This window comes from Mobula hypostoma, chromosome 14, assembly GCF_963921235.1.
Source record: "Mobula hypostoma chromosome 14, sMobHyp1.1, whole genome shotgun sequence".
NCBI classification, from domain to species: Eukaryota; Metazoa; Chordata; class Chondrichthyes; order Myliobatiformes; family Myliobatidae; genus Mobula; species Mobula hypostoma.
In genome coordinates, this window is record NC_086110.1 from 64303698 (window position 1) to 64325943 (window position 22246).

The 22246-nt window shown below is 43.4% G+C and overlaps 1 long non-coding RNA gene across 1 annotated transcript in view; it reads left to right on the top strand.

Moving 5' to 3' along the window:
• The window catches only part of LOC134356546 (uncharacterized), a 46741-nt gene that overhangs the window by 19094 nt on the left and 5401 nt on the right, over positions 1–22246 (top strand). Inside the window, exon 2 of the long non-coding RNA XR_010020386.1 lies at positions 18116–18303. This is a non-coding gene — a long non-coding RNA (uncharacterized LOC134356546). The remainder of the gene's footprint in view (positions 1–18115; positions 18304–22246) is intronic.

A 22246-nucleotide genomic window follows, 5' to 3' on the forward strand; every position in this document is an offset into this window, starting at 1 on the left:
TTCAGCCAGAGACTCATTCCACCGAGATGCAACACAGAGCGTCATAGGAAGTCATTCCTGCCTGTGGCCATCAAACTTTACAACTCCTCCCTTGGCGGGTCAGACACTCTGAGCCAGTAAGCTGGTCCTGGACTTATTTCCTGGCATAATTTACATATTACTATTTAATTATTTATGGTGCAACTGTAATGAAAACCAATTTCCCTCGGGATCAATAAAGTATGACTATGACTAATAGTCAATGTTCTTCAATTTGGAGAAAGAGGAGTAATGCGTAAGTCAGGGGTGACTGTATGGCAGCTTTGGGCCTATTCTCACTGGAATTTAGAAGAATGCAGGGGGATCTCATTGAAACCTACCGAATGTTAAAAGGACAAGATAAGGTGTATGTGGAGAGGATGTTTCCTATGGTGGGGGTACCCAGAACTACAGGGCACTGCCTCAAAATTGAGTGGATACCTTTCAGGACATAGGTAAGGAGGAAACTTTTTAGTCAAAGAGTGGTGAATCTCTGGAATGCTCTGCCACAGATTGTGGTGGGAGCTAAGTCTGTGGGTATATCCAAAGCAGAAGTTGATTTTTTTCCTGATTGGTCAGAGCAACAAGGGATTCGGTGCGAGTGCAGGCATATGGGGTTGAATGGTATCCAGGATCATCCATAATGAAATGGTGGAGTGGACTCGATGGGCTGAATGGCCTAATTCTGCTCCTGTGTTTTATGGTCTTATGATCTTATGACGTACTTGATCATGTGATGGTTGTTCAGGCTTTTATTTTGAAATATAGCCCTGCTGACTTTAATATTGATAGCACTGCTGCCTTTAAATTTGAAATTCAGTTGGATCCCGTGAAGAGGGCAGCATTTTGTTTTGGTGGAGATTTTCAGTCAGATTGAAGCACATTTGCAGAATCCAGTGTTGTCTTTCATTTGTTTGTGCCATCAAAATCATCATCATTAAGTGTTGCTTTAGTTCATACAGAAGAAGCCAATCTGAGCAATATTTTGTATTAATATTATGTCAAAGTTTATTCTTGGTTATTGGTATAGTGTTTGACCAGCCTTGATATATTAAGGAATGCTTACATGGTATTTATCATCTCTCATATTTTAAAACTTCACTCATTTTGTGTATAAGTTTTGGATATTTTACGTGTCTAGCTTCATATATTTCTAACTTCTTATGAATCTGTGACTTAGTTATCATGTTTGCTGCATTAAATACTAATGGTATTTTTTAGTTCTTTTCTCAGTTTTTTTTCTTTTCATATCTTTTCTCAGTTTTATTCTTACTCAATTGTATGAATGGATATGCTGCTCAATAAAGCAGCTGGAGCTTGGATTCTATATCCATAAACATATTCATAAAAAATTAGGAATACATGAAGCTAGTTAGTCACAGAAGCAGGGAGGAGTGTAGGGACCAGAGGGGATTAGGGAGATGGGGAAGGTTATGAAAGAGGTGTCCCTCAGATTGTGTCTAAATCTCTTACCTTTTAACGTAAATTTACTTTTTGTTATTATATCGACTTCTGATAAGGACAAAAGCTTACTGCAGTCTACCTTATCTAAACCCCTCATAAGGGACGTATGGGGTGAACACAGAGGGGCAGCACATCTGGTGAAAGGCTTTGTCACTTCCATTATGGGGCAACTCACTCACCTTTAATCCTCACTGGGCACTCAGTTCTCACCAGTGCCTCCAAGTAGCTGTATGCATGCAACAGTGGCCACAGCCCGGTACACTGCTTCAACAAGAAGGCTAAACCAGGTGAGGGTAGCCAGCAGCCTCATACCCCAGTGAGACAGGGACATGCCTCTCCTGTGCATATCTATTACTTTTACCTCTGGGCTCACCAACGTGGATCTTCAACCTTTAGGCTTCTACTTCTGGACTAGCCGTGCTCTGGACTTCGACCTTCAGGTTTTCCTCCACCTGGTTAACGACCCCAGGACTTACAGATTACAAGTTTTACCTTTGGGCACCGATTTCTGAACTTGCATAGGCATTTGACCCCGGCAAGCTGTGGATTCACCAGCCCTCGTGCCTCCCACCCATACCCAGCTCTCACTGCCTGCACAGACCTGTCAACCTTGAGACCACTGGTCCCTCACTGTCTGCTGACCTGACCTCTGAGACTGCTACTGTTTGACTACAGAGCATGACAGAAGCCCGAGAAGAGTTTATTCATCAGGCAATCAATTCGGTCATGTTTGTTGAGAGAAAGTATTCGCCTGAATTCTGGAAAGGGACTGCCTAAATCAGTACTGAATTTGCACTGTGGATTGTTCAGCAGCCAGCTGACGGAGCAGATGGTCATGTTACTCATTGCCTCATCTGAAACACAGCAGAGAGACACAGGGATTGCAGTTACTCGAATCTTGTGTGAAAAAAATTCGACTGGCGGAGGAACTCACTGTGTTCAGCAGCATCTGTGGGGGGAAAGGAATTGTTAAAGTTTCAGGTCAAAAACTTCAAATTAAAAGTTTCTTACCTAGGCAGTTAATCCAACTTTATTTAAAGTTCAAAGTAAATTTATTATCAAGGTACATATATGTCACCATGTACAACCCTGACATTTGCTTTCTTGTGGGCATGCTCAAAAACTCCATAATAGAATAATAACCAGAATAGAGTCAATGAAATACTTCACCAACGTGGACATTCAACTAGTGTGCAAAAGATAATAAACTGTGCAAATACAAAAGGAAATAAATAATAATAAATAAATAAACAAATGTTGAGAACATGAGATGAAGTGTCCTTGTAAGTGAGTCTATAGGTTGTGGGAACATTTCAATGATGGGCAAGTGAATTTGAGTGAAGTCATCCCTTTTGGTTATGTGTTGAGTGATACGGTGCGAGTATGCTCTTCTGGCCCTTTGAACCATGCCGTTCCAGTAAGCCCACGACCCCGCTTTTATGGGACAACTTAACAATGGCCAATCAACCTACTTGGTACGTCTTTGGACTGTGGGAGGAAACCGGAGCACCCCAGAAAGAAACCCATGCATTCCACAGGGAGGACATACTGAAACTCCGTCCAGAAGGGTGTTGGACATGAACTCCTAACTCTGGAATGGCCCAAGCTGTAATAGTGTTGCGGGAACAACTACGCTACTGTGGAGCCCATCAATCATTCTGGCATTGATCTCCTAACTCTGGAACACATCATGCTGACTATTATACTATCACTGCGCCCATCCACCATTCTGGTTATCCTCTTCTCCCCCTCTATCTATAACCCTTATCACTGCACAGCACTGTAAGCACTTTAAACCACTTTTTGTAATGCTTTTTAAATTGGTATTTATGTACAGTATCTATGAACTTTTTATTCCATATCTGTACTTTAACCTTTAACTTTATTTTTTGTACAATTCTTTATTTTTCTTTATTGCTGAATGTTTTGCTACATGTTGCACCACACACCAAAGCTAATTCCTAATACATACATATATGTATATGGTGAATAAAGTTGATCTTTGATCTCAAGAATTTTTAACCTTTAAGATCCTGCATTTGGACAGAGAAGAGTTGAGTGGATGATTATCAGGTCTCATGCAAAGGTTTGAGATAAGCACTGTCTAGTAATCTTGATGATGTTCCTGAACATTTTTTTTCCAAGATATTGTTTTGAGGTAATGTCTTGAGGGAGAGATCCACAGTTGGAGGTTCTCTCTTCTGAATGGCATACAAAACAGGGGACTTAATTGCACTTGTGAGTGACCATGAAAGTCTGCTTTCAACAAGCTATAACCTGGCAGAGAGGTCATTAATTGGTGAGGCAGCACGAGGTATAAAAATAATTCACAGCCTTTTGGAAAGTTTCGGTGGGCTGCAATCAACATGAGAGGTCATGTGATGCACTGCAGCTTCCTCCGGTAGGTCGTCCTCTCTCCATAGCAACAGTATCCCAAACGGTATACTTATTATTGAGGGGAACGGCCTCAATAACGATGGTGACACAGCGTGAGATTTTAAAAGATCTCAGGTGCTTTTGGGACTTTACAGAGGTCTGCAATCTTAACAATCTATGAAGCACTCAGTAGGGACCAATAAAAAGAACCAAGATGTAAGTGGAGTAACCATTGCATGAGGGGAGAGTGTTAGAGTGTTCAGGCTTTGCCTCAACAGGCTTAGGCAAGAACAGGCCTGGACAAGCCCAGGCAGAGGTTCTAAGTAAGTATCTAGGAAGTTTTTACTCTGTTAGTACATTTCTAGTACACTGTGAATGGGTCCAGATTTAGTGATATGTTCGTTGTGTGAGATATAGGAACTTTGGGAAACTTCAAGTCTCCCTGAATACTACATCTGCGCAAAGTGCACTGAGCAGCAGCTCCTTAGAGACCATGTTAAGGAGATGGAGCTGGATAACCTTCGGCTAATACAGGAAAATAAGGAGTTGATTGGTAACAGTTACAGGGAGGTGGTCACCCCAAAGTTGCAGGAGGCAGGTACCTTGGAAAAGTGAATAGGCAGCCAGTGCAGAGAACTCTGTGGCCATTCCCCTCAATAATGAGCGTACCACTTTGGATACTGTTGCTGTGGGGAGGACGATCTAGCAGAGGAAGCTGCAGTGACCTGATCTCTCTCACAGAGTCTGTCTCTGTGGCTCAGAAGGGAAAGGAAGAGAAGAGGAATGTAGTCATGATAAAGGATTTCATAATTAGATGAGCAGACTGCAGATTCTGTGGATATGAAAGAGACACCCAGATGGTATGTTGCCTCCCCGGTGTTAGGGTTGGGGATGTCTTGAATGGGGTCCACAGAATTCTAAAGTGGGAGGAGGAACAGCTGGAAGTCATGATACATATTGGTACCAATGATATACATAGGAAAAGGGAGGAGGTGCTGAAGACAGACTGTCTGAAGTTAAGTAGAAAGCTTAAAAGAAGGACCTCCTGGGTAGTAATCTTTGGATTAATGCCTGTTCCACATGATTTGGCAGATGAATGTGTGGCAGAAGAATTGGTGCAGGGTCAGAAATGATTTCAGAATCATCGGGATCTCTTCTATGCCCCAGAGTTCTGAAATAGGTAGAGACTGCCAAGACATTAGTAACAAACTTTCAAGAATCGTCAGATACTAGAATGTTCAGAATCAGAATCAGGTTTAATATTGCAAGCATATGTCGTGAAATTTGTTAATTTAGCGGCAGCAGTACAATACAGTACCCGATAATAAGGGAAAAAAATCAATTACAGTATATATATATTAAACAGTTGTTTAAAATAGTGCAAAAGCAGGAATAATAAAAAAGTGAGGTAGTGTTCATGGATTCAATGTCCATTTAGAAATCAGATGGCAGAGGGGAGGAAGATGTTCCTGAATTGCAGATTGTGTGCCTTTAGGCTTCTGTATCTCCTTCCTGATGATAAAAATGAGAAAAGAGCATGTCCTGGGTGATGGGGGTCCTTAATAAAGGATGCTTCCTTTCTGAGGCACTGCTCCTTGAAGATGTCTTGGATTCTATAGAGGTCAATACCCAAGATGGAGCTAACTAGTTTCACAGCTTTCTGTAGCTTCATTTGACCCCTATGCCTTAGCACCTTCCCCCACCATACCAGACTGTGATGCAGCCTGTCAGAATGTTTCCCATAGTACATCTACAGAAATTTTCAAGTGTTTTAGTTGACAAACCAAATCTCTTCAAACTACTAATGAAATATAGTTGCAGTCATGCCTTCCTTATAGCTGCATCAATCTGCTAGGATCAGGTCAGATCCTCAGAGATGCTGACACCCAGGAATTTGAAATAGTTAATTCTCTCCACTTCTGATTCCTCTATGAGGATGGTTTCGTGTTCCCTCATTCTACTCTTTCTGAAGTCTACAATCAACTCTTTGGTCTTACTGACATTGAGTGCAAGGTTCTTGCTGCAATGGTGTTGGAGGACTGGAAAATTGCAAATGTCACTCCACTCTTTCAGAAGGGAGGGAGGCAGAAGATAGAAAATTATAGACCAGTTTGCAGCCGGTGACGAATGGTGTTCCATAGGTGTCAGTGTTGAGACTGCTTCTTTTTACTTAAATGTCAATCATTTGGATGAAGGAATTGATGGCTTTGTGGCCAGACTTGCGGACAATACAAAAACCGGTGGAGGGTCAGGTAGTGTTGAGAAAGCAAGTGTCTGCAGAAACACTCGGACAGTTTGGGAAAATGGGCGGATGGAAAATAGTGTAGGGAAGTGCATGGCCATGCACTTTGGCAGAAAGAATAAAGGAATGAACTATTTTTCTAAATGGGGAGGAAGGTCAAAATTCAGAGGTGCAAATGATGCTGCGGATTCTGCAGACCCAGGCGACTTCTTTCAGTTCATCCACGAAACAGATTATTTCTCTTCTCTTTTGTTTTTTCTTTTCATTTCAAGGTTGTTATGGTTGTGTCAGAGTCCGTGACCTACCATTCATTTACAGTTCTTTGCAAGCTATACTGCCAGGCGCTTCACTGTCTCCAGGAACAACCTGGAAGATGTGCCTCCTTGGGGCTGGGAGGTCGTAGGTCAGAGAGCGGCCCCATGGGTGACATAGTTCCTCACCGACTTTGCTGACTGAAACATCAAGACTGGAACACTGAGACAGCAGGCAGTGTGCTTGCTAACTACCAGCTGCAGTCAGAGGAAGGCTCCTGTACTTGAGCAATATCTCTCTCTCTCTCTCTCTCTCTCTCTCTCTCTTTTGATGGAGAGAGCCTGTCTGTCCTCAAGATGGGAATCTTGGAGAAGTGACGTGGAAGATCGTAACAACGGAACAGTGAGCTGCTGGGCTCCACTCTTGTTGCACGAGTGATCCCGCTGGGGAGAAAGATCTTGTCTGAGATTCTGAGGTGCTGGTTTGTGAGCCGTAGTTTGTTGGACTCTGGATCAATGGACTCTTGGGTGCTTCTGCTGCTGCTCACATGGTGGGAGGGGGGTGGGGGGGGTGCGGTCAGTGTTTCTGCTGCTGGTGGGGATAGAGCAGAGTGTTAATGCTTTAGCTACTTGTGTGAAGAGAGGGGAGGTGGTTTTTATGGGGTTTTAAAAACGCAAACAACAGGAATACTGCAGATGCTGGAAATTCAAGCAACACACATCAAAGTTGCTGGTGAATGCAGCAGGCCAGGCAGCATCTCTAGGAAGAGGTACAGTTGACGTTTCAGGCCAAGACCCTTCGTCAGGACTAACTGAAGGAAGAGTTAGTAAGAGATTTGAAAGTGGGAGGGGGAGGGAGAGATCCAAAATGATAGGAGAAGACAGGAGGGGGAGGGATGGAGCCAAGAGCTGGACAGTTGATTGGCAAAAGGGATATGAGAGGATCATGGGACAGGACGGATGGGGTACGAGGGGGAGGTGGGGCATTAGTGGAAGTTAGAGAAGTCAATGTTCATGCCATCAGGTTGGAGGCTACCCAGACGGAATATAAGGTTTCGTTCCTCCAACCTGAGTGTGGCTTCATCTTTACAGTAGAGGAGGCCGTGGATAGACATATCAGAATGGGAATGGGATGTGGAATTAAAATGTGTGGCCACAGGGAGATCCTGCTTTCTCTGGCAGACAGAGCGTAGGTGTTCAGCAAAGCGGTCTCCCAGTCTGCGTCGGGTCTCACCAATATATAGAAGGCCACATCGGGAGCACCGGACGCAGTATATCACCCCAGCCGACTCACAGGTGAAGTGTCACCTCACCTGGAAGGACTGTCTGGGGCCCTGAATGGTGGTAAGGGAGGAAGTGTAAGGGCATATGTAGGACTTGTTCCACTTACAAGGATAAGTGCCAGGAGGGAGATCAGTGGGGAGGGATGGGGGGTACGAATGGACAAGGGAGTCGCGTAGGGAGTGATCCCTGTGGAAAGCAGAGGGGGGGGGAGGGAAAGATGTGCTTAGTGGTGGGATCCCGTTGGAGGTGGCGGAAGTTACGGAGAATAATATGTTGGACCCGGAGGCTGGTGAGGTGGTAGGTGAGGACCAGGGGAACCCTATTCCTAGTGGGGTGGCGGGAGGATGGAGTGAGAGCAGATGTGCGTGAAATGGGGGAGATGCGTTTGAGAGTAGAGTTGATAGTGGAGGAAGGGAAGCCCCTTTCTTTAAAAAAGGAGGACATCTCCCTCGTCCTGGAATGAAAAGTCTCATCCTGAGAGCAGATGTGGCAGAGACAGAGGAATTGCAAGAGGGTGGCATTTTTGCAAGAGACAGGGTGAGAAGAGGAATAGTCCAGATAGCTGTGAGAGTCAGTAGGCTTATAGTAGACAACAGTGGATAAGCTGTCTCCAGAGACAGAGACAGAAAGATCTAGAAAGGGGAGGGCCGTGTCTGAAATGGACCAAGTAAACTTGAGGGCAGGGTGAAAGTTGGAGGCAAAGTTAATAAAGTCAACGAGCTCAGCATGCGTGCAGGAAGCAGTGCCAATGCAGTCGTCGATGTAGCAAAGGAAAAGTGGGGGACAGATACCAGAATAGGCACGGAACATTGATTGTTCCACAAAGCCAACAAAAAGGCAGGCATAGCTAGGACCCATACAGGTGCCCATAGCTACACCTTTAGTTTGGAGGAAGTGGGAGGAGCCAAAGGAGAAATTATTAAGAGTAAGGACTAATTCCGCTAGACGGAGCAGAGTGGTGGTAGAGGGGAACTGATTAGGTCTGGCTTTGTGGAACAATCCTTGTAAGCGGAACAAGTGCTACACATGCCCTTACACTTCCTCCCTTACAGCCATTCAGGGCCCCAGACAATCCTTCCAGGTGAGGCAACACTTCACCTGTGAGTCGGCTGGGGTGATATGCTGCGTCCGGTGCTCCCGATGTGGCCTTCTATATATTGGCGAGACCTGACGCAGACTGGGAGACCACTTTGCTGAACACCTACGCTCTGTCCGCCAGAGAAAGCAGGATCTCCCAGTGGCCACACATTTTAATTCCACATCCCATTCCCATTCTGACATGTCTATCCACAGCCTCCTCTACTGTAAAGATGAAGCCACACTCAGGTTGGAGGAAGAACACCTTATATTCCGTCTGGGTAGCCTCCAACCTGATGGCATGAACATTGACTTCTCTAACTTCCACTAATGCCCCACCTCTCCCTCGTACCCCATCCGTTATTTATTTTTATACACACATTCTTTCTCTCACTCTCCTTTTTCTCCCTCTGTCCCTCTGACTATACCCCTTGCCCATCCTTTGTTTCCCGCCCCCCCCTTGTCTTCCCCCCCGGACCTCCTGTCCCATGATCCTCTCATATCCCCTTTGCCAATCACCTGTCCAGCTCTTGGCTCCATCCCTCCCCCTGCTGTCTTCTCCTATCATTTTGGATCTCCCCTCCCCCTCCCACTTTCAAATCTCTTACTAGCTCTTCCTTCAGTTAGTCCTGACGAAGGGTCTCGGCCTGAAATGGCGACTGTACCTCTTCCTAGAGATGCTGCCTGTTCTGCTGCGTTCACCAGCAACTTTGATGTTTTATGGGGTTTCTTTGTTTCGTGAATGTCTGTGAAGAGGACAAATTTCAGGTTGTATACTATATAAATACACTGATAATAAATGTATTTCAAAACCAATCCTCATAGAGGGATCAGAATTGGAGGGAGGGAGCAATTTCATGTTCCTGGTTGTCAAGATCTCTGAGGTAACCTGGTCCCAGCTTATCAATGTAGCTATAGAGAAGGCAAGACAGCAGCTATATTTCATTAGAAGTTTGAAGAGATTTGGTTTGTCAACTAAAACACTCAAAAACTTCCATAGATGTACCATGGGGAGCGTTCTGACAGATTGCATCACTGACTAGTATGGGGGGTGGGGAGCTACTGCACAGGAGAGTTATAAAGTTAGTCAGCTTCATCTTGGTTACTAGCCTACATATTATCCAAGACATCTTCAAGGAGCAGTGCCTTAGAAAGGTGGCGTCCATTATTAAGGATCCACATCACTCAGGATATGCCCTTGTCTCAGCGTTATCATCGGGAGGGAGGTACAGAAGCCTGAAGGCACACACTCAGTGATTCAGGAACAGCTTCTTCCCTATTCCTAAATGGATTTTGAACCCATGAACATACCTCAGTTTCTTTAAATATATATTACTTCTGTTTTGCGTTATTTTTAATCTATTCAATGTACATTTATATATTTACAGTAATTGATTTACTTTTTTCTTTCTATATTATCATGTATTGCATTGTACTGCTGCTGCTAAGTTGACAAATTTCACAACACGTGGCGGTGATAATAAACCTGATTCCGATCTACTGAGTATGTCCATAAAAAAATGAATCTCAGTGCTGTATATCGTGAGATATCTGTACTTTGATAATAAATTTACTTTGAACGTTATAAGAGTGGCCAGTGGGATGTAGTAATGAAGGGTGAGAACTGCAGCAACACACACAAAGTGCTGGAGGAACTCAGCAGGCCAGGCAGCATCTATTGAAAAAAGTACCCCGACGTTTTGGGCCGAGGCCCTTCGGCAGTATTAGAGAAAAACAGACGAGGAGTAAATTTAAAAGGTGGGCCTGCTGAGCTCCTCCAGCATTTTGTGTGTGTTGCTTGGATTTCCAGCATCTGCAGCTTCTCTCTTGTTTGTGAGAACTGCAGGAGAGGTTTCAGGTGGAATGGATTGAAGTCTAGTGTAAGGCAAAGTGTTCTGGTCCAAGTATTCAATCTCCGGCTGAGATTGTCATGCCAGGATGCATAGTATGTCCAGCCTACAAAAATTCCCTTAAGCGCAAATCGGAAACAAACACAGTGTATAGAATTTAATCCACATGAATGTTCAGGGGAGATTTCAACCCCTCCACCCTGCATTCTGATCTATATAATGAAAACCCATAAGGAAAATAAGCATGCTTTGTTCAATCAGCTAGACCCCCAAGAGCTAAATACAGCCTTCAATGCACTTCTAAACATACTTTATTTATAACACCATGAATAGCAAGGCACAATATTCAAGCAACTAAGAAGGAAAATTTGACAGATTTTAATCCATTCAGCTGAAATACCTATATTAGATCTCCGACGATCCTCCTAGCTGGTTAAAAATATTCTCACGGGATATATTCCGGGAAAATCTAACAAAAATTGTTAGTGCAATTTTGCCTGTCTGCTGTAAGTTAAGGACATTCACTCAACCAATGATGTAACACCACAGGAGGCCATCAGATCTATGAAGACTTGTTGAAAGAGTTCTCACTGGTTTGTTTCCTCAATGTCCTTGATTGTCTTTTTTTGTCTTCCAAGTATTTATCTAATTTCTTTTTAAAAATGTAATATTGTAGCCTTAAAGCAGCTACTCCAACAAGAAGCAGCTTCTTCCCCCTCCGCCATCGGATTTCTGAACGGACAAGGAACCAACATATGAACACTACCTCACTATCTTTGCTCTCTTTTTGCACTACTTAATTATGTATATATTTGGCAATGTATAAACATTCTGTAAAGCAAAGAAGATTACTATAAAGAGCAGTAGGCAGTAAAATACTAAATCAAATCAATATTCAAAGATTCAAAATGCATTTAATATCAATGAATGTATAAATTATACAGCCTTGGGATTTGATTGCTTCACAGGCAGTCGCAAAGCAAGGAACCCAATTAGAAAAAATAAGACCAACCCCCGCCCCCAGTGCTCACAGAGAAAGAGAAAAAAAAACACAAAACAAATCATATAAGCTATCGAAGTGAACAACAACAGCACGTTCTGAACCAGATGGAGTCCTTAGATCCAAAGCACTGGAGCAGCCTGGAGTAGGCCCAAAAATTGGTATTCAGTTCATCGTATTACTGGGGCAAGTGACTGCAGTATTTGGCGTGACCACCCTTTACCTTTAAACTGTATATGTATTTATATTTCTTATTGTATTTTATAATATATATTTTTAAGTATTGTATTGTATTGCTGCATCAAATCAACAAATTTTGCCAGTGATATTAAACGTAATTCTGAAAGATTTTGGCCTCCCTCTCTGGTCTGTGTTGATGCTTTGTAGAATGTTCTGAAGAGGCTGCCCATGGGGAGCCCCTGAATGAAGAGGGCACACCTTAATTTGAGTTTCTTGCTGGTTGTATTTCTGTCTGCATGCCCTGTGAATTGGAGGGACTCCACGTTACCCACAGAAATGTGATGTCAGTCTGCTTCTTTCCCTCATATGTCTCACACTATAGCAACACACTGCAAAAATAAATATTCCTCACCTTCAAGTTCCAATTCAGATTTGTTTTATCACTGTACTTTGAAGCTTACAGTGAAATATGTCATTTACATTAACAACCTAAGGAAGTGTTGGGGGCAGCCCGCAAATGTAGCCACACATTCCAGCACCAGCATAGCATATCCACAATATTCAGCAGAACAACACAAGCAGCAACAATGACAGAAAAAGTTCGAAGTAAATTTATTGTCAAAGAACCTATATGTCACCACTGAGATTCATTTTCTTGTGGGCATACTCAATAAATCCATTGAATGTTATCCATAACACAATGAATGAAAGACCGCACGAACTTGGGCGTTCAGTCAGTGTGCAAAAGACAGCAAACTGTGCAAATGCAAAAAGTAAGAAATAATATTAATAAATAAAAAGCAATAAATAATGAGAACATAAGATAAGGAGTCCTTGAGAGCAAGTTCATTGGTTGTGGGAACATTTCAATGATGGATCAAGTGAAGTTGAGTGAAATTATCCCCTCTTGTTCAAGAGCTTGATGGTTGAGGGGTAATACCTTTTCCTGAACTTGGTGGTGTGAGTCCTGAGGCTCCTATACCTTCTTCCTGATGGCAACAGTGAGAAGAGAGTATGTCCCTGATAGTGGGGGTCCCTGATGATGGATGCAAGGTATGACAATGACAGCAAAACAATCCCCTTCCCGCTATCTCCCCCAACCAACCCTTCACATACTTAGGCAGGCTTCCAAACTCAGGACAGGCCACCTCTGGGCCCCACTGTCATTGCAGACATCAGGCCTCCAACCTCCAGTCCCTGGCCTAGTCTCACAGACTTGACAATTGGGCCTCTATTTCCCAGTCTCTCCAACTTCAGTCTTTCACCTTTTGTGATTTCAAACTTCCGGACTTGCCTGTTTATCTTTACTTCTCCCCTCTTTACCTTCCTGTGGAAACATTCTCTCCCTTTAAATTCCATCATAATCCATGTGGTAATTAAGAACGCAGACAGGAGGAAATCTGCAGATGCTAGAAATTCAAGCAACACACACAAAAAATGCTGGTGAACGCAACAGGCCAGGCAGCGTCTATAGAGAGAGGTATAGTCGACATTTTGGGCCGAGACCCTTCGTCAGGACTAACTGAAAGAAGAGCTAGTAAAAGATCTGAAAATGGGAGGGGGAAGGGGAGATCTAAAATGATAGGAGAAGACAGGAGGGGAGGGGTGGATCTACGAGCTGGAGAAGGGAGAGGATCATGGGACGGGAAGCCTGGGGAGAAAGAGAAGGGGGGAGGGGAGCCTGGAGGGTGGAGAGCAGGCAAGCAGTTATAGTGAGAGGGACGGAGGGAGAAAAAAGAGAGAGAGAAAATAAAGGGGGGAAAAATTAAAAAAATATAAAATATATATTAAATAAATACAAACGTAAATAAAGGATGGGGTGTGAAGGGGAGGTGGGGCTTTAATGGAAGTTAGAGAAGTCAGTATTCATGCCATCAGGTTGGAGGCTACCCAGACGGAATATAGGTGTTGTTCCTCCAACCTGAGTGTGGCTTCATCTTGACAGTAGAGGAGGCCGTGGATAAACATGTCGGAATGGGAATGGGACGTGGAATTAAAATATGTGGCCACTGGGAGATCCCGCTTTCTATGGCGGACAGAGCGTAGGTGTTCAGCAAAATGGTCTCCCAGCCTGTGTTGCGTCTCGTCAATATATAGAAGGCCGCATCGGGAGCACCCGGGGCAGTATATCACCCCAGCCAAATCACAGGTGAAGTGTCGCCTCACCTGGAAGGACTGTCTGGGGCCCTGAATGGTGGTGAGGGAGGAAGTGTAAGGGCACGTGTAGCACTTGTTCCGCTTACAAGGATAAGTGCCGGGAGGGAGATCGGTAGGAAGGGATGGGGGAGATGAGTGGACAAGAGAGTCGCATAGGGAGCAATCCCTGCGGTAAGCAGAAAGGCGGGGGGGGGAGGGAAAGGTGTGCTTGGTGGTGGGATCCCGTTGGAGGTGGTGGATGTTATGGAGAATTACATGTTGGACCCGGAGGCAGGAGGGGTGGTAGGTTAGGACAAGGGGAACCCTATTCCTAGTGGGGTGACGGGAGGATGGGGTGAGAGCAGATGTGTGAGAAATGGGAGAGATGTGTTTGAGAGCAGAGTTGATGGTGGAGGAAGGGAAGCCCCTTTCTTTAAAAAAGGAAGACATCTCCTTCATCCTGGAATGAAAACCCTCATCCTGAGAGCAGATGCGGCGGAGACGGAGGAATTGCGAGAAGGGGATGGCATTTTTGCAAGAGACAAGGTGGGAAGAGAAATAGTCCAGGTAGCTGTGAGAGTCCGTAGGCTTATAGTAGACTACTAAACCTTGTCCCAATGTTCTCTATTCACTGCCCTGAAGCTCTTTAGGAAGATGAAAAGTTTCAGGCCTATTGTGAATTAAAAACTGTGCAAGGACTCCTCCTAACTTGTTCTAAAACAAGTGCACATGGATCTGCCAATCTCAGGCAGTAGGTCACATGGGTTTAACCCAGTTTAGTTTTCCTATCAGGGCTCACACAGCACAATGGAGTGGTCTAGAATATCCCATGCATTCCTGCATGCAAGAACCCTCACTGAACATCCCACATGATGGCGGAAGAGCAGGGAAAGTCAAGGAGACTTGAACCCATGGCTTCCTGCTTCCAAGAAATGAGTGCGTGGAGCAAGAAACTGCAGAAACTGGAAGTACAATCACCAGCTTCTCAATGATTTAGGTTGTTACAGCCAGGGGTTGTAGTGGGGATTAGCTCCCACTACCTATCAAATGCTCCTAATAGCACGTGCCTCAAATAGCCTCTGAGAACCACGTCCAACTCCTGGCCTGCAAATAGCTAGTAAGCCTGGCAGAACCATTTCTACTGACAGGAGAAGGTTATTGGCAGGTTACGGCACCTTAATACCAGTCACTTTGGACAGATGGCGTTCGTCAGCTGTGGATGGTAGCGCATCTAGGAGAAGGACAACTCTGATCTCAAACCCCCACTGCCTTGCATCTGTACCCATTCATGGGGAAAGCTTTGGGAGTCGACCCTAAGGAAAAATCTGAAAGTGGACTCCCTAAGGCAGTCGCATTTTGACTTCAACACTGACTGGCAACACCTGTGACAATGCTGGTGTCGATCCGTATAGGTCTTTACCGTTCAGTTAGATTCATCAGCTGCGTGGACAACAGCTTGCTCTCCATATAGTACTGCCCTGTCTTGTTTACTACAGAGACAGCTAGGACGCAACATCATTATTGAAACCAACCAAAGGCGGGCCCTTCATAATGATTGCATTCTTCCCCTTGTGTAAAACATAGCTTGTAAACATTCCAGTGGGAGAGTGCATTTATTTATCTGGCCTTGTGTTTCTTAATATTTTTTCTACAATAAACCTACAGTGCTTGGAATACCCTGCCAGGAGTGGCAGTAGAGGCAGGTATATTAGTGGCATTTAAGAATTTAGATAAGCATGTGGATAATAAAAAGTGGATGGTTATGTAGGAGGGAAGTGTTAGATTGATCTTACAGTAGGTTAAAAGATCAGCAAAACATCATGGGCAGATAGTATAGTACTGTGCTGTAGTATTCTATGTTCTATGTTAAACTACCTGCCAATAGAACACATATTTTTACAAATACTACAACTCCATCAGCAGATTGTTATTTATGTATAAATGTGATCACACTCGTCACTTCTATTAAGTTGGAATGTAAACTATGGTGAGCATGGTACCCTGGTCCTGAGCTGTTTATACTACACCTGAGACTTCTTGTAGCCCCTAAACTTCCTTTTACATGCAAGTTGTAGAAAGCTGGTACTTTACTTGGCCTGGGCAGCTCTTCACTGATGGACCAGCTCTGGTATTAAATCAGATCCTCAATCCACTGCTCTTTGCTGTCTACAATTGCTGCCCAATAAGAGAGGAAATTGCAATTAGAAAGAAGAAAAAAACAAAACTAAACACTTGAGGTCAGGCAGCATCCACATGGAGTGAAACAGAGTCAACATTTCAGGGACCCTTTGTCAGAACTGGAAAAGTGAGAGAACAAATTAAGTTGCAGAGAAGGGGGCAGTGGGGAGAGGACCAGTAAGCATGCAGACCAAAGCTATCAACACATACTTGTAAAGAATGGCGTTAGTAACAAAAAAGAGATACAAAACTGCCTGAAATAATAAACAACAGACATACCCATGGCGAGAGAAATGAAAAGCAGAAGTAACTCAATATTGTTCAGTTCAGTATTACGTCCTAGGTGCTTCACTATGTCCTGATGAAAGATGAAGACTTATATTGGGCATTCTAACAACTGAGGCTGTGTCCTGAACTTTTCAGAAGAATGAGAGGGGATCTTATAGAAACATACAAAATTTTGAAAGGGATAGATAACATAGAAGTAGGAAAGTTGTTTCCATTGGTAGGTGAGACTAGAACTAGGGGACATTGCCTCAAGATTCAGGGGATAAGATTTAGGACGGAGACGAGGAGAAACTGTTTTTCCTAGAGAGTGGCGAATCTGTGGAATTCTCTGCCCAGGGAAGCAGTTGAGGCTTCCTCACTAAATATATTTAAGAAACAGTTAGATAGGTTTTTACATAGTAAGGGAACTAAGGATTACGGGGAAAACGTAGGTAGATGGAGCTGAGTTTACAGACAGATCAGCCATGATCTTACTGAATGGCGGGGCAGGCTTGACGGGCCGGATGGCCTACTCCTGCTCCTATTTCTTATATTCTTACGTTCTTATGTAAAAGTCTCCTGGACTGGCTGCAGTGATGAACTGGCTTTGTGGTTGTGAACTCATTTCTGTGATCTTTAGCTTCGAATGTTATTTGCTTACTTTTTATTGTTAGCATGATTTGTTCTTTTTTGATGCACATTGGGAGTTTGACGGTTTTCTTCTTTTGGGTTTCTTTTTCTTTGTGGCTGCCTGTAAGGAGACAAATCTCAAGGTTGTATATAGTATGCATACTTTGATAATAAATGTTTTTGAACTTTGATCTTTAAAGTGAGAATCCCAAATCAGAGGGGTCAGAGTTGGAGCAGGAGTGATGAAGAGGCCTCTTGCAAGATGAATGGAGGCTATTCAAACTGAGACTGGTTTCACCAATGACGAGGAGAGTAAATGTCATGATCAGATTAGAAGAAGTGCAAATGACAAGGAAACTCAAGAGACTGTAGATCCATCGTCAAGGACTCCACCATCCTCTTCTCACTACAGCCATTGGGCAGGAGGTACAGGGCTCTTACATCGTACACCATCAGGTTCAGGAACAGTTACTACCATTCAATCATCAGGCTCCCGAACCAGCGTGCATAACTTCACTCACCTCAACACTGAACTAACTCACTTTGAAAGATTCTACGACTCAGGTTCTCAGTATTCTTTCTTTCTTTATTTTTATTTGCAGTTTGTTTTCTTCTACATATTGGTTGGTTGTCAGATTTTCTTTGTGTGTGGTTTTTCATAGATTCTATTGCATTTCTGTGTTTTCCTGTGAATGCCTGCAAGAAAATGAATTTCAGGATAGTTCTTGTGACATGCGCTACTTTGATAATGAATTTACCTTGAACTTAAAATGTTGGAATCTGAAAGAACAAATAATCCACTGGAGGAACTCGGTGGGTCAGGCAGCATCTGTGCGGGGTGGAGAAGCAGGGAGAATTGTTCAATAGTTTGGGTCAAAAACATGTATTATGACAGATGCAAGTTTGAATGCTGTTTCACCTGAAAAGGATATTTTCAAAGTTCAGAATACATTTATTATCAAAGTACATATATGCCACTATATACTACCTTGAGATTCATATTCTTGCCAGCATTCACAGTAGATACAAAGAAGTACAATGGAATCAATAAAAAATGACACTTAAACAAAGACTGACAGACAACCAAAAGAAGAAAAACAGTGCAAACAATCAAACAAACAAATATATAAATAAATATGTCATCATCATCATCATGACTCAGTCTGTCTAGGTAGACAATGGATGCGCCCGTTCCGGGGCGCAGACCTGGGCAATAAATATGGAGATCCTGGGCTGCCCAGACATCAAGATCCCCCTCTCGGTCTCGCGGATGTGGTCCAAAGGAATGTGAAGCAGTACATTCGGCATCAGCTTGGCTGCAGGAGCTGCCGGGATGTGACGTGTAAATATGTAAGTAACAAATAAATGAATGAATAACTAATAAATAAATGAGTAGGTAGGCAGATAGATAGGTAGAAAGAGAGCTAGATAGATAGATGGATAGACGGATAGACAGATAGACTGACAGATGGATGGATGTATCCATGGATAGACAGACAGACAGATAGACAGATAGATAGATAGACAGATAGATGGATAGATGGATAGATGGATAGATAGATAGATAGACGGATAGATAGATAGACAGACAGATGGATAGATGGATAGATAGATAGATAGATAGATAGACAGATTTACCTACCAAATTTGAAAGGACTAGAGAGAGTGGATGTGAAGAGGATGTTTCCTATGGAGGGAGGTATCCAGAACTAGAGGGCACTAAGGAGAATGTTTTTTTAGCCAGAGTGTAGTAAATCTGTGGGATGCTCTGCCACAGGCTGCGGTGGAGGCCAAGTCCGTGCATATACCTGAGATGGAAGTTGATTGTTTCCTGATCAATCAGGGCATCAAAGGATATGGCAAGATGGCAAGTGTATGAGATTGAATGTGATTTGGGATCAGCCATGATAGAATGGCAGAGCAGACTTGATGGGCTGAATGTCCTAATTCTGCTCCTTTATCTTAGGGTCTTATAGCCTTATAGACAGATAGATGGATAGATAGATAGACAAACTAATGGATAGATAAATAGATAGATAAATAAATAATCCTGATCAATATGTGAGTGAAACTAATGAGCACTAAAAGTAAGTGTTTAAAGATTGCTAACGTGTCTAAAGCTAACATAAAATGAAAATTAAATCTTGCAATAATAAATCCACTTCCATCTTGGAAGAATTCTTTTTCAGGCTGCCATTGTTCAGTGAATGCTGTGAGGTTATGGTAAAAGTATTCTGATGGAAATAGACTTTATTTTTCAAACATGTTTCAGTGTAAGACTTTGCCAAGGTATATCTGCTGCACGTGTTCTCTATTAAAGCAATGGCACACTTGAGAAAGTTTTGCTGATTGCATTATAATAAAATATAATCCGGCATGAACCACACATGGGCCCGTGCCACGATAATGGAAGTCACACTACTGAGGTGCAAAACATATAAAAATTTGTTTGTGTTGGCTGTGAGAGGCTGATTTTGCCATCTGTGTCCTCCTACTCCTGAGAATGTGCTTTATGAAATTCCCAGACTGCAGTTCTGGCATATTATTGCCCACACACATGTACATGGACCGGACTCTACCAACCAATTATACTTAACCATCTGAGACCCAAACATATAACACGAGTCAGCACATACAGACTTTCATTTGAATTAATGCGTATTTGTCCCTATCAGTTCAATCAGTGATTCCCTGCATTCTGAGCGAAAGTCCCACTTGTTTAACCTCAGTAAAATACACCTCCCCTTTCATTAAACATCCGATAATATATAGGTTCATTCCTTCCCAACCTTTTTTTATGCCACGGGCCCCTACCATGCCAAGGGCTCTGTGGACTCCAGGTTAGAAACCCCTATTCTAAAGAATTGAGGCTAATCCAGGGATTCCTATGGCTGAGTAACACATGCAAAATACTGGAAGAACTCAGCCGGCCAGGCAGCATCTATGGAAAAGAACGTCGACTGTACTTTTTCCACACAGATGCTGCCTGGCCTGCTGAGCTCCCCCAGCATTCGTGTGTGTTACTCGGATTTCCAGCATCTGCAGATTTTCTCTTGTTTGTGGTTCTTATGGCTGAAGCTGATGGTGTGCAGAACATATATTTATCTACTTTTGCTTTTTATGCATCCTTTTTGATAAATGACCTTAATGGCATTGAAGCTTCACAGAATTTCAGTAAATCCCTGGTGCCTCACTGAAGGGGATGAAGGGTCTCACACTCAAGGCTGTGGACCACTTAAGAACTTGGTGCCCCAAGCAATCTGGGTTTGACCAGCTTTCAAAGTGACACTGCTGGTACGTGACATTGTTGATATTGTGTAGAGCTATCCGCTGCTACGTGCTGATTACTGTTTGATGATACTGTGTAGAGCAGCACGGAAGAGCAGTGGTTAACAAAATGCTTTACAGCATCAGTGATCGGCGATTGGGGTTCGTTTACTGCCTCTTTGAGGTGTTTATGCGCTCTCCCTATGATCTCACAAGTTTCCTCTGCGTGCTACGGTTTCCTCCCATAGTCCGAAGACCTATGGTTTAGGGTTAGTAAGCTGTGGGCATACTATGTTGGCACTGTAAGTATGGCAATATTTGCGTGCCCCCCCCAGGTGAAATAGGCAGAGGCCTGAAGTTTTGATCAGGCGATCTAAGAAAATGGGAAATGTACTATATCCACATATAATTTTTAAATACTGTATATATTCATTCGAGAGATGTAGACTTTGCAGGCTGAGCTAGCATTTAATTACCTATCCTTAGCTGTCCCTCAGAAGATGGTGGAGAGCTGCCTTCTTGAGCCACTGCAGCCTTTGAAGTGTTGGTTATGTCGACACAACTGCGAGAGAGGGAGTTCCAGGATCTCAATTCAGCCACGGTAAAGGAACAGTGATATACTTCCAAGGCACCATGGTGTGTGGCTTTGAGAGCAATTTCCAGGTGGTAGGTGTTCTGGTGCTTTTACCATCTTTGTCCTTCTAGAGAAGGTCACGGGTTTCAAAGGTGCTATCTAAGAACAATAACTTCCATTTTTCCTCCTGGCAGACCATTCTGACTGTTCTACAAGTGCAATCACATGTCATTTCTGTAAACTTGGACTGTGTTAATTGCTGACACTAACAATGCATTGCACTGCATGTTTTGATGTATATGTATTAAATAAAGCTAATCTTTACAATTTAATCCTTAAAACATAATAGTTGCGTTGGCTCTTTGAGGGAGATATCCGGAAATCCCACAATCCCTCTCTTTTGTTTTCGAATGTTACCCAGTTCTCACTGGAAACTTTACATGGAATCAGCTTCCACCCTCATCTCAAGAGCACATTCCAGATCCTAGAAATAATAGACTCAAAATGGTATGCTGAAAAGTGTTTCACTCAGACAGCCACTTGTCTTTGAATGTGATGTAATCACAGTTGAAGAACATTCACAATAATCTGCTGGGGCGATATCTGATGTACCATGGAGAGCATTCTAGCTGGCTGCATCACCGTCTGTTGTGGGGGGCGGGGGGGCGTCTACTGCACAAGGCTGGAAGAAGCTGCAGAAAGTTGTGAACTCAGCCATTTCCATCAGCGGCAGTAGCTTCCTTAGCATACGGGACACCTTCAACAAGTCATGCCTCAAGAAGGTAGTATCCATCATTAAGAACCCCCGTCACTCAGGACGTGCCCTCTTCTAATTGCCAGCATCAGGGAGGAGGTACAGGAGCCTGAAGGCTCATATTCAATGATGCAGGAATAGCTTCTTCCCCTCTGCCATCAGATTTCTGAGTGGACATTGAATCTATGATCACTATCTCACTACTTTTTTGCACCACTTATTTAGTGTAACTTGTTAATATATGGATGACCGAATTACCTTCTTCTTACTGTAATTCAGTTTTATTATTATGTATTGCAATATACTACTGCCGCTGTGTACATACATCTACTGATGCTTCTGGACACATCTTCAGTGATGTTCCTGGAATCATCGGGTGTTTCGGGTCTTTCAACATCATACAACCTCCTCCAGGTGACCCAGCCGGGGCTGATCAGACCCCAGCTTGTGTCCAGATGGCTAGCTACTTATGACTCCATGGTTCCCCTCTTTTATGACATAGGCCAGTGATGTTAAACCTAGTTCTGATTCCGATTCCTAATCGAAACATCAGGCCTCTGCTTATTTCACCTATTGTACTCTGGTTGAACACTGAGTTTTGGTGGTCCTTCATTGACTCTAGTGTGGGCACGTGGCCAAATGGTTAAGGCATTGGACTAGCGACCTGAAGGTCGTGAGTTTGAACCCAGCTGAGGGAA